A 13,312-nucleotide genomic window follows, 5' to 3' on the forward strand; every position below is an offset into this window, starting at 1 on the left:
CCGCTATAACTCAAACCCTCCAACCCTGGCAACGTCTTTGTAAATCTTTACTGAGATGAACTCTGATGCCCAGACATACTAGAAATCAAACAACAGAGGCTGTAGCTGTGCAGATTCACTGCTGGGCCAGACAGCAGTGTAGGTTTCTTTCGCCGTTTGAATCATTTCACATGTAGTCACTGCCTTTGTCCGACTTTCTCCTTTTTTAAAGTGCTGTTGTTTTCTCCCCCCAGTGTTCCAAAACAATGCAACAGCTAATAAAATAGTAATCACTGCTCCTAGAATTCAAGGAAATCAGCTCCAACACTGAAAATACCTCAAAAAAAAGCAGCTATTACAGCCACAACTTTTCCCTGTCCTCGATCTGGGATTACCCAGAACCCTTTAACTGGGAATTATGGCTGCACCACTCCTGGGTATTATAGGCACCCAAACAAATGTACAACTTTACCGTGTGGTACTTCAGATATTAGCCAGGCCTCGTTCTTCATGACAATCTTTAAGCCAACGCTGACTCTATTCTAATAGATGTTTCATATTCTGTCTGACACGATTTTTACTCCTCCTCCTTGCCTGTCAATACCACTCTGACTTCTTCAACTTTCTGAATTGATATTATTGTTTTTAATGACTATTTTATCCAGAGTTATTTCTGTACCATGTTATTAATAATCAAGTTTCTCAATATTTACAATGCCACAGTCACAACCGCTGCTAACATTTGCTCAAAAATATTCTCAAATATTCAAATGTACGCCAACTTACAACCACCAGAGGCCAGTAAAGAACACTAATTTAGTTGAGACGATTATGGCTGGAAATGATGAGCAGCAGGATAAATGCAGATGCCAAGAAGGAAAGCTATATGAACATTTTGCCTGATGAAGGATCTAGGCCCGAAACGTCAGCTTTTGTGCTCCTGAGATGCTGCTTGGCCTGCTGTGTTCATCCAGCCTCACATTTTATTATCTTGGATTCTCCAGCATCTGCAGTTCCCATTATCTCTGAACATTTTGAGGAATCACTGTCCAAAGTATTCACATATTGGTTGTTGGTTCGGAAGCAACATTCTAAGATATGTCTCCGCTACAGTTTGATTTTTGATTTGATCTGATTTATTATTGTCACGTGGACCTCGGTACTGTGAAGTGTTTTGGTTTGCTTGCAGAACTGGCAGATGGTACTGTACAAAGTGCATAGCAATGGTATAATGAGGAATAAAATGTCACAGCTGCAGAGAAGGCCCTCAAAGAGCAAAATCAACATTAAATTTAAAATCTGAGAGGCCCATTCAGAAGTCTAATTACGCTGGGGAAGAAACTATTCTTGAATCTCTTGGTACGTGTTTTTAAGCTTTTATAGCTTTTGCCCAACAGAAGATGTTGGAAGAGATTATAACTGGGGTGATTATGTTGGCTGCCTTTCCAATGCAGTGAGATGTATAAATGGAGCCCATGGATTGAAGCTGGTTTGCATGATGGACTGGACTGTGTTCACAACTTTCTGTAGTTTCTTATGGTCCAGGACAGAGCAATTATCATGCCAAGCCATGATTTACCCAGAGATGATGCTTTCCGTGGTGCATCTATAGAAGTTGGTAAGAGTCTTAGTTCTTATAACCAGGTCTGTCAAATTCCATTCAGAACTTCAGCTCAAAAATCAAGATGAACACTCCAGTGCAGTAGTAAGAATGTGTCTCCCTGTTGGAGGTGCCGTCTTTCAGACCAGGTATCAAATTGAGGCCCCTTATGACTTGCTTACCTGGATGGAAATCAATGAGTTCTGAGGAAGGTTCACGGGACCTGAAACATTAACTCTGCTTTCTCTCCACAGATGCGCCAGACCTGCTGAGCTTTTCCAGCAACTTCTGTTTTTGTATACCTATGAGCACTGTTTTGAAGAGCAAAGTTGTTAAGCCAGTCTGCTGACATCGAAGCATGCACTTTCCCACTGCTTATCCCCACACCCTATTCCCTCTTCTGCATCTTCACTGTCCCTTTCCGCGTCCTCACTCCTCCTCCATCTTCACTGCCCCCTTCCATGCCCTCAGTGTCCCTGTGTCTTCAGTGCCCCCTTCCATGTCCTCACTCCCCGGTGTCCTCACTGCCCCCTTCCATGCCCACACGCCCATGTGTACTCACTGCCCCCTTCCATATCCTCACTCCCCCATGTCCTCACTGCCCCCTTCCATGCCCATACGCCCCCGTGTCCTCACTGCCCCCTTCCATGCACACACGCCCCTGTGTCCTCACTGCCCCCTTCCATATCCTCACTCTCCATGTCCTCACTGCCCCCTTCCATGCAGACACGCCCCAGTGTCCTCACTGCTCCCTTCCATGCACACTTGCACATGTGTCCTCACTGCTCCCTTCCAAATCCTCACTCCCCCATGTCCTCACTGCCCCCTTCCATATCCTCACTCTCCCATGTCCTCACTGCCCATTCATTCTGAGCTGTAGTGTCAAAGGACTTTGTTCTTATGAAATGTCTGCATGCTGATTTTTCATCTTTCATGAGCTAAAGCCACCGCTGAATCATATGTGAATCAATTGATTCTGTTCCTGTGCTTGAATTGTCATTGTACCAAGTATGATTATGTAAAAGCTGACTTGAATATTCACAATAGTCTTTTTTGTCTCTAGGAAAAAGTAAAGCATTATAAACAGACTTATTAATTTAAGAAAGAGTATTCAAAATTATGCAAAATACCCTTGATATGAGAGTTATTTTCTGAATTATTAATTCCTCTGGAGATGTGCAAAAATATTTTCTTTTAAAAAAATTCCTTTTCTAAATCACTTTAAATCAAATATTGCAAGGCAGTTAACTTGCTATTTTCCACTCTGGCAGGTAATTTGGCAGATTGGAATGGGTTGTCTGATTGCTGTAGAATTCTCCTGATTTTCATCACACTGTAATCGGCTAAAACTTTCTCCCATCTCAGCAATCTTATGGGGTGTTCCAAATCCCTTCATCTTATGGGGTTTGGGGAATATTCATAAATGACACTTGCACATAAAAGTAACGAGGTAGTGTTCTTTATTTGCCTTTGTGCTCAACATAATGCTAAACTTTTTGCGGATAAATTTTGAAATATACTGTGCTCCATTTCTTCATGGAACGTCTCCCCTGCTGTATGAGTAAATCTTTGATCATGTGCCACTATTCGATTCTCACATTTGTAATATGCACTGGTTGATCTTGAGAAGTAGAATTTCTAATCACTGGCTGGATTAGCAACTAAGAACACACACTGGAACCTGACCCAGAAACAGCCATTGGTGTTAACATACCTGCACTGTAATGTTTTCCTGCCTTCAAGTTCACTTAGAAAATTGCCTCCTAATTGTATTACTCGCTAATATACTCAGCTGTGAAGTTTTATTTCTTAACTACAGAGCATTATGAACAAAAATCTAATATAGAGCGGCCACAGTCTTTTTAAGGTTGAATGGGTTACAAAGCAGACTAGTGATGGATTTTACAACAAAGTTAAACAAGATTGTATTTGAACAAGTTGCCATTAAAACTTGAACTGAACATTGAATGAAAAGGGTTTATTGTGTTTTTTATTTGAACCTGTTCCATTTTGTCTGCAGGAAGATTCTTTTCTAATGAATCAATCAAGCTGACAGATTCGCGCATTTTAGCCTGTGCTTAAAGATAGTTTTCAGTCTCAATTTCAGCATAGTTTATTTGGTCCTGACATGATGTAAGGCAACTAAACCTACTGGAAAATGACTCATTTTTATTTGGAGGGACAAATATGGGATAATTGTGAATGAAAGTTTGTTGAGAATTTTTGGTTGTAATGACAGCAAAGCTGTCACTGCTCGTCATCATTGTTCTGTCAACACTGGCTACTATCTGCATGCACAGGCACAGCTAAACATGCAAACTCAGAAGCTGTTGTCACTGATACTGTGCTGCTCCACAAATTGAGATGTTGTAGGTCCTTGCAGGTACAATTCAGTGCCCATAAGTTTAGTTTCCATTTTTCTTATACTATTCTCGTTGAACAAAAAAATGGAATGGAAATACAGCTCAACAGTAGTTACTTTAGATGCATGTTATAATGAATACTTATTATACATAAAGCATAATGTCTGTCAGTTTGCTTTTTGGAAAACTATTCCCAGGTCCATGGCTCAATCTCAAGTGAACCTGGCAGGATGATATCTTCAAAGAAGGGAATGTTTTAAGGGAGTCCACATTTAATCACCCGCGCCCAGGTGCACTTTGGACACCTAGCAGGGGATTACCTCATCCTGCCCACCTCAGACAGGCTGTCATTAACATTGTTGACTCATTGTAATGAAGAGTGTGATAACTCATCGTGAGTCAGACCCGGAAAATGATCTTGGCAGTAGATCAGAGGTATGTGAGTATTGGTGGAATAAAAGTGGAAGAAAGATTCAAGTGTTCTCCAAATTTGAATTCTCCAAATTCTTGAATGAACCACATGTTGACTGAAAGTTTTATAAATGGCAACAACAGCAAAATCAGAGTACCTGTTAAAAACAACCAGACATGATAACAGCCAAGTAGAATCAGAAAATAGCTTCTTAATTTGGTTTAAGAAGAAATAATTTCTACCATGGTTTGTCATGAAACAGCTCACATATCTGCGATCCGTCTGTGTGTGTGGTGCTTGACTAAATCTGATTCTCTGCACACAAGTTCATGTCTGCATTCAATATGGGTTTGTCCCTGGATCAACTGAGTTGGGAGGGGGTTCTCTGGGGTCAGAAAGCCTGCATCACCTGATGGCCCGGTGGCAGTGGGCATCCTGTTTAAAGTGGTCAGTTCTTTTTGAAGAGTTTGAAATTGTACTGTGGACGTTAAAAAAAATTCTAGCATGCGAATTTCTGTTGGCCTGTCACAAAGAACATCCCAAAGTTCATGGAGAAAATTCTTCCACCATTATATGAGCTCATTTGGTGGCGTCAATTGGTTAAACTTAAATCTGAGATGTCACAGTCCAACAAATGCACCCCCTTCAACACCCCAGGATGAATAAGGGCAATGTGGGTCATGTCCACACTGCCATTAACTGTCCCTTTCCTTGTAGATTGCACAATAAGTGATGTTCCCTTATGGACTCCAACCTGTGAAGCAATTTGAACACATAGCCCTTTGCATGTCAGTGTGTGCTACTTTATCCCAGAAAGTGTTGAGCTTCTTGAATGCCATTGGAGCTGTACTTATCCAGGTCTGTGGGGAGTATTCCATCACATTCCTGGCTTGTCTTTTGTAGATGGTGGACAGGCTATGGAAATCAAGAGGCGAGTTACTCACAATAGGATTCCTATCCTTTGATCTACTCTTGCAGATGCAGCATTTATACGTATGGCCCAGTCAATTTATGGTCAGTGGTGAGCCCCAGAATGTGGATTATAATGTCAGTGACTGTCAAAGGGTGATGGTTAAGTTCTGTTTTGTTTGATACGATCATAGCTTGGAACTTGTATGACACTGTCATCCCAAGCCTGGATATTGTCCAGGTCTTGCTGCATTTGGACGTGGATTGCTTCAGGAGTGGCATAACTTAAAATTATATAATCATTGGTGATATCCCCACTTCTAACCTTATTGAGGAGGGAAGGTCATTGATATTGGCTGATGATAGTTGGGCCTATGACACTACACTGAGCAACTCCTGGGGAGATGTCCAAGATAATAAAATGTGAGGCTGGATGAACACAGCAGGCCAAGCAGCATCTCAGGAGCACAAAAGCTGACGTTTCAGGCCTAGACCCTTCATCAGAGAGGGGGATGGGGAGAGGGAACTGGAATAAATAGGGAGAGAGGGGGAGGCGGACCGAAGATGGAGAGTAAAGAAGATAGGTGGAGAGAGTGTAGGTGGGGAGGTAGGGAGGGGATAGGTCAGTCCAGGGAAGACGGACAGGTCAAGGAGGTGGGATGAGGTTAGTAGGTAGATGGGGGTGCGGCTTGGGGTGGGAGGAAGGGATGGGTGAGAGGAAGAACCGGTTAGGGAGGCAGAGACAGGTTGGACTGGTTTTGGGATGCAGTGGGTGGGGGGGAAGAGCTGGGCTGGTTGTGTGGTGCAGTGGGGGGAGGGGACGAACTGGGCTGGTTTAGGGATGCAGTAGGGAAAGGGGAGATTTTGATCTCCTTCCCAAAATCCACAAACCTGCCTGCCCTGGTCGACCCATCGTCTCAGCCTGCTCCTGCCCCACTGAACTCATCTCCACCTATCTGGACTCCATTTTCTCCCCTTTGGTCCAGGAACTCCCCACCTACGTCCGTGACACCACCCACGCCCTCCACCTCCTCCAGGACTTCCAATTCCCTGGCCCCCAACACCTCATATTCACCATGGACGTCCAGTCCCTGTACACCTGCATTCAGCATGGAGATGGCCTCAAGGCCCTCCGCTTCTTCCTGTCCCGCAGGCTTGACCAGTCCCCCTCCACCGACACTCTCATCCACCTAGCTGAACTCGTCCTCACACTCAACAACTTCTCTTTTGACTCCTCCCACTTCCTACAGACTAAGGGGGTGGCCATGGGCACCCGCATGGGCCCCAGCTATGCCTGCCTCTTTGTAGGTCACGTGGAACAGTCCCTCTTCCGCACCTACACAGGCCCCAAACCCCACCTCTTCCTCCGGTACATTGATGACTGTATCGGCGCCGCCTCTTGCTCCCCAGAGGAGCTCGAACAGTTCATCCACTTCACCAACACCTTCCACCCCAACCTTCAGTTCACCTGGGCCATTTCCAGCACATCCCTCACCTTCCTGGACCTCTCAGTCTCCATCTCAGGCAACCAGCTTGTAACTGATGTCCATTTCAAGCCCACCGACTCCCAGAGCTACCTAGAATACACCTCCTCCCACCCACCCACCTGCAAAAATTCCATCCCCTATTCCCAATTCCTCCGCCTCCGCCGCATCTGCTCCCACGATAAGACATTCCACTCCCGCACATCCCAGATGTCCAAGTTCTTTAAGGACCGCAACTTTCCCCCCACAGTGATCGAGAATGCCCTTGACCGCGTCTCCCGTATCTCCCGCAACATATCCCTCACACCCCGCCCCTGCCACAACCGCCCTAAGAGGATCCCCCTCGTTCTCACACACCACCCTACCAACCTCCGCATACAACGCATCATCCTCCAACACTTCCGCCATTTACAATCCAACCCCACCACCCAAGACATTTTTCCATCCCCACCCCTGTCTGCTTTCCGGAGAGACCACTCTCTCCGTGACTCCCTTGTTCGCTCCACACTGCCCTCCAACCCCACCACACCCAGCACCTTCCCCTGCAACCGCAGGAAATGCTACACTTGTCCCCACACCTCCTCCCTCACCCCTATCCCAGGCCCCAAGATGACATTCCACATTAAGCAGAGGTTCACCTGCACATCTGCCAATGTGGTATACTGCATCCACTGTACCCGGTGCGGCTTCCTCTACATTGGGGAAACCAAGCGGAGGCTTGGGGACCGCTTTGCAGAACACCTCCGCTCGGTTCGCAACAAACAACTGCACCTCCCAGTCGCAAACCATTTCCACTCCCCCTCCCATTCTCTAGATGACATGTCCATCATGGGCCTCCTGCAGTGCCACAATGATGCCACCCGAAGGTTGCAGGAACAGCAACTCATATTCCGCCTGGGAACCCTGCAGCCATATGGTATCAATGTGGACTTCACCAGTTTCAAAATCTCCCCTTCCCCTACTGCATCCCTAAACCAGCCCAGTTCGTCCCCTCCCCCCACTGTACCACACAACCAGCCCAGCTCTTTCCCCCCACCCACTGCATCCCAAAACCAGTCCAACCTGTCTCTGCCTCCCTAACCAGTTCTTCCTCTCACCCATCCCTTCCTCCCACCCCAAGCCGCACCCCCATCTACCTACTAACCTCATCCCACCTCCTTGACCTGTCCGTCTTCCCTGGACTGACTTATCCCCTCCCTACCTCCCCACCTACACTCTCTCCACCTATCTTCTTTACTCTCCATCTTCGGTCCGCCTCCCCCTCTCTCCCTATTTATTCCAGTTCCCTCTCCCCATCCCCCTCTCTGATGAAGGGTCTAGGCCCGAAACGGCAGCTTTTGTGCTCCTGAGATGCTGCTTGGCCTGCTGTGTTCATCCAGCCTCACATTTTATTATCTTGGAATTCTCCAGCATCTGCAGTTCCCATTATCTCTCTCCTGGGGAGATGTACTGGAGCTGAGATGACTGACTTCCAAAAACTAAAACTATCTTTCTTCATTTTTAGTATGACTCAAACCAGCAGAGAGTTTTGAATTGAATTGTATTGAATTGAATTAGCTTTATGGTCACATGTACTCAAATGAAATGTGAAAAGTTTATAAGTAGCCACTTACAGCCATTTACCTAGCTGCAATCCTTAGTTACAGAATAGAGAAATGAAGAAATAAGGTTAACATTACAGCTATACACAGTATAACCATACGTCAGAAAAATTAGAAGCAACATTAAAAAGACAAATATCACAGTCTCTCTCCAAAGGTTCTCTGCTGCAGACCAGAGCAAGAGGGCTCCATGTGGTCTGTTCGCTGGGTTTTTGTCAGGGTTCCTCAATACCAATCTTTGTCAAATGTGGGACTTAATGTCAAGGGCAGTCACTCTCACCTCACCTGTCAATTCAGTTGTTTTGTCCATGTTAGAATCAAGGCTGTAATGAGGTCAGGAACTGGGTGGCCCTGGCAAAACTGGGTGTCACTGAGCAGGTGCTGCTTAACAGAACTGTTGATGACACCTTCCCTCGCTTAACTGATTAATTGAGAATAGACTGATGGCGCAGTAATTGGCCAGGTTGAATCTGTCCTGTTTTTTGTGCACTGGACTTATTTTGGCAATTTTCCATTGTTGTAGCTTTACAGGAACAGCTTGGCTAGAGGAGTGGCAAATTCTGGAGCATATGTTTTCAGTCCTATTTCTGGGATTTTGCAGGGCCCATAGCGTTTGCAGGATATAATGTCTAAAGCCATTTCTTTATGTAATTTGGAGTGAACTGAATTGACTGAAAATCGGCATTTATGAAGTCAGGGATCTTTGCAGGAGACCAAGATGAATTATCCACTCAGTCCTTCTAGCTAAAGATAGTTGCAAATGTTTTAGACTGACCTTTTACACTGATGTGCTGAGGTCCTCCATCAGTGAGGACAGGGCTATCTCGGACCCTACTCCTCCAGTGAGATATTAGTTGTCCACCACCATTCATGATTATACGTGACAGGATTAAGATCTGATAAACAAGGGTCATTGAACTGAAAATATTAACTCAGTTTTTCTCCCCATAGATACTGCCAGACCTGCTGAGTTTTGCCAGCACAATCTGTTTTGTCTTAGATTTGATTTGTTGGTTGTGGAATTTCTTCGTCCTGTTTGTCACTTGTTGTTCATGTGGTTTAACAAGTTAGTAGTCCGGTTCTGTAGTTTCGCTGGATTCATACCTCATTTCTCTGGATGTTGACTGTTTAGATTTTCAGTCTGGCTTGTACCTAAAGTCCCAACAGTGGAAATATAGCATTCACAGAGCTGGTCTGAGCTTTTGGTGTGTTTTCTTCTCAATGCTGCAATATTTTAACAAGTAAGCTGTAATATGCATGTCTATTTGAATAACAAAATGCAAAATAAATAACATTTGCAGTTAGCTAGGAATATATCTTATTTTTCAACAGAACAAACCTTTGGTCATTTTTCTCCAGAATGTGAACAGCCAACTTTATTCTTTATTTTGTTAAGTTGATTCCAAGGCCAACCATTCTCTTCAAGAGTTAATCTCTAAATGTGTCTGAGTTAAAGAAGAAGTTCACTTTACATTCATGGGAAAATACTGCTTGCTAAAGACAGTCTTTGGAAGAACAATTGCAGAGGTTCTACCTGCTTCAAGTATACTGTCCCCTGACACCTGGCACAGGCCAAGTGCTGAGTGACAGCGCTCAAGTGCATCCAGCTGAAACCACGGCCCCTATACAGAAGCAGAGGGTGAAAGGCTTCCACTGAGTAACATAGCTCAACTTGCCAAACAAACCTGCAGGGAAGGAAGAAAGGAATATATGCTACAATGAACATATGGGTATATGGGAACTAGAGAACTCTGGACGTAAATTTGAAAGAATCTATTCAAGTTAAATAATGCCAGTCCATGTGGTGCAAGAAAGTGTTTTTTTTAATCTAAAATCTGCTTTAGAATGTCACCATCACCCTTGTATTAAGTAGACTTGATTTGATACTTCTTTGACATAATTATTCCACAACCTTATTTTATCTTTGTTATTTTACTGTCGACTCCTTTACTCCATGCTTAAAATTTTAGCAAATTTGTTTCAAGGCATCCAAACTTGGAACTGTTAGGGACTTCTAAAAACCTGATCAAATAGTTAAGAAGTGATAATGGGAACTGCAGACGCTGGAGAATCCAAGATAATAAAATGTGAGGCTGGATGAACACAGCAGGCCCAGCAGCATCTCAGGAGCACAAAAGCTGACGTTTCGGGCCTAGACCCTTCTTAAGAAGACTTGACAAACCGACAATTTGGAAAACTCTCTGGCACACTTTATAATGAAATGCTAACAGTTGTAGAGCTGAAGACTCCAATTGATGTGAAGAAGACGATATGACTCAATTCACAAGCAGTACAGAGATAATGCTTTAAGAAAATTGTAGCTGCACTTAAATTATGAATTCAAGTTGTCTACATGATATGTGGTGATCTTTTTAGACGTCTATGTTTGGAAGAAATCAGTCAAATCAAACATATGTGGCCCGCGCTTTGAGATTTTGAATTTTAGATATTTAAGGGTAGTGAAATCCATGAACACTATCAGTTAATTTCTTCAGTAAAGTGCAATTTTGCAGGGCTTTTTGAATTTCTTCTTTTTGATATGAAATGGAATTTGAAATTGATACCTGTGATAATGGGAACGGCAGATGCTGGAGAATCCAAGATAACAAAGTCTGCAGCTGGACGAACACAGCAGGCTCAGCAGCATCTCAGGAGCACAAAAGCTGACGTTTCGGGCGGAGACCCTTCATCGGAGAGGGGGATGGGGTGAGGGTTCTGGAATAAATAGGGAGAGAGGGGGAGATGGATCGAAGATGGAGAGAAAAGAAGATAGGTGGAGAGGAGAGTATAGGTGGGGAGGTAGGGAGGGGATAGGTCAGTCCAGGGAAGGACGGACAGGTCAAGGAGGTGGGATGAGATTAGTAGGTAGGAAATGGAGGTGTGGCTTGGGGTGGGAGGAAGGGATGGGTGAGAGGAAGAACAGGTTAGGGAGGCAGAGACAGGCTGGGCTGGTTTTGGGATGCGGTGGGGGAAGGGGAGATTTTGAAGTTGGTGAAGTCCACATTGATACCATTGGCCTGCAGGATTCCCAAGTGGAATATGAGTTGCTGTTCCTGCAACCCTTCGGGTGGCATCATTGTCACTGCAGGAGGCCCATGCTGGACATGTCATCTAAAGAATGGGAGGGGGAGTTGAAATGGTTTGCGACTGGGAGGTACAGTTGTTTATTGTGAACCGAGCGGAGGTGTTCTGCAAAGCGGTCCCCAAGCCTCCGCTTGGTTTCCCCAATGTAGAGGAAGCCACACCGGGTACAGTGGATGCAGTATACCACATTGGCAGATGTGCAGGTGAACCTCTGCTTAATATGGAAAGTCATCTTGGGGCCTGGGATAGGGGTGAGGGAGGAGGTGTGGGGGCAAGTGTAGCACTTCCTGCGGTTGCAGGGGAAGGTGTCGGGTGTGGTGGGGTTGGAGGGCAGTGTGGAGCGAACAAGGGAGTCACGGAGAGAGTGGTCTCTCCGGAAAGCAGACAAGGGTGGGGATGGAAAAATGTCTTGGATGGTGGGGTCGCATTGTAGATGGCGGAAGTGTCGGAGGATGATGCGTTGTATCCAGAGGTTGGTGGGGTGGTGTGTGAGAACAAGGGCGATCCTCTTTGGGCAGTTGTGGCGGGAAAGGGGTGTGAGGGATGTGTTGCGGGAAATGCGGGAGACGCGGTCAAGGGCGTTCCGTGACCACCCAAAACCAGTCCAGTTCATCCCCTCCCCCCACTGCACCACACAACCAGCCCAGCTCTTCCCCTCCACTGACTGCTTCCCAAAACCAGTCCAGCCTGTCTCTGCCTCCCTAACCTGTTCTTCCTCTCACCCATCCCTTCCTCCCACCCCAAGCCACACCTCCATCTCCTACCTACGAACCTCATCCCACCTCCTTGACCTGTCCGTCTTCCCTGGACTGACCTATCCCCTCCCTACCTCCCCACCTACACTCTCTCCACCTATCTTCTTCACTCTCCATCTTCAGTCCGCCTCCCCCTCTCTCCCTATTTATTCCAGAGCCCTCACCCCATCCCCCTCTCTGATGAAGGGTCTAGGCCCGAAACGTCAGCTTTTGTGCTCCTGAGATGCTGCTTGGCCTGCTGTGTTCATCCAGCTTCACACTTTATTATTTTGAAATTGTTACCTTACTGGTTTTAATCCAGTGCAAATATGCATTTGGAACTGAAATCCTTTGAGTTTCCCTATGACTTGGTGAAGGTCTCAATATTAGATAATATACTGATGTATTATTGAGGAATTTAGTAGCTCACTCACAGTTCAAATATGTTAATTATGTTGGGCATTAACGGTCGTACAAGCATATGAGTAAGGAGGAAAAGCACAGGACAGTGGCTCAGTGGTTAGCACCGCTGCCACACAGCATCAGGAATCTGGGTTCATTTCCACGCTCGAGTGACTGTCTGTGTAGAGTTTGCATGTTCTCCTGATGTCTGCATGGGTTTCCTTTGGGTGCTCCGGTTTCCTCCACTAGCCTAAATATGTGCAGGCTGGGTGAATTGGGCAAGCTACATTGCCCGTAGCACTTAGAGATGTGTAGATTAGACGGATGGGATTGGGCAGGATGTTCTGAGGTCGGTGTGGACTTGTTGGGCTGAAGGGCCTTTTTCCACACTGCAGGATTCTATCATCCTTGTGCCTGCTCGGCCATTCAACAGGATCATGGCTGATCTGACGCTACTCACAACCACTTTCCCGGTCTTTACCAGTAACCCACAATTCCCCAGCAGATCGAAAGTCTGTCTTTCTCAACTTTAGATATACACAAGGACTCTCATACATGTGTATTGCTTGAGGAACCAAGAACCACAAAAGACTGGTTACTGGGGGACAAGAGCTATCCACTGTAACCTTAGCTCATGATACTGTTGGTTAAGCCCCTGACTGATGCAGAACACAGATATAATCCTGCCCATGCTTCAACCTGGGAAGAGCAGACAACAGGCCTGCTGAAGATACAGATCCACTG

The 13,312-nt window shown here is 45.6% G+C and overlaps 1 long non-coding RNA gene across 1 annotated transcript in view; it reads right to left on the reverse strand.

Moving 5' to 3' along the window:
- The window catches only part of LOC132210537 (uncharacterized), an 83,052-nt gene that overhangs the window by 956 nt on the left and 68,784 nt on the right, over positions 1-13,312 (reverse strand). The window lies entirely within an intron of this gene.

This window comes from Stegostoma tigrinum, chromosome 14 (assembly GCF_030684315.1).
Source record: "Stegostoma tigrinum isolate sSteTig4 chromosome 14, sSteTig4.hap1, whole genome shotgun sequence".
Lineage (NCBI taxonomy): Eukaryota > Metazoa > Chordata > Chondrichthyes > Orectolobiformes > Stegostomatidae > Stegostoma > Stegostoma tigrinum.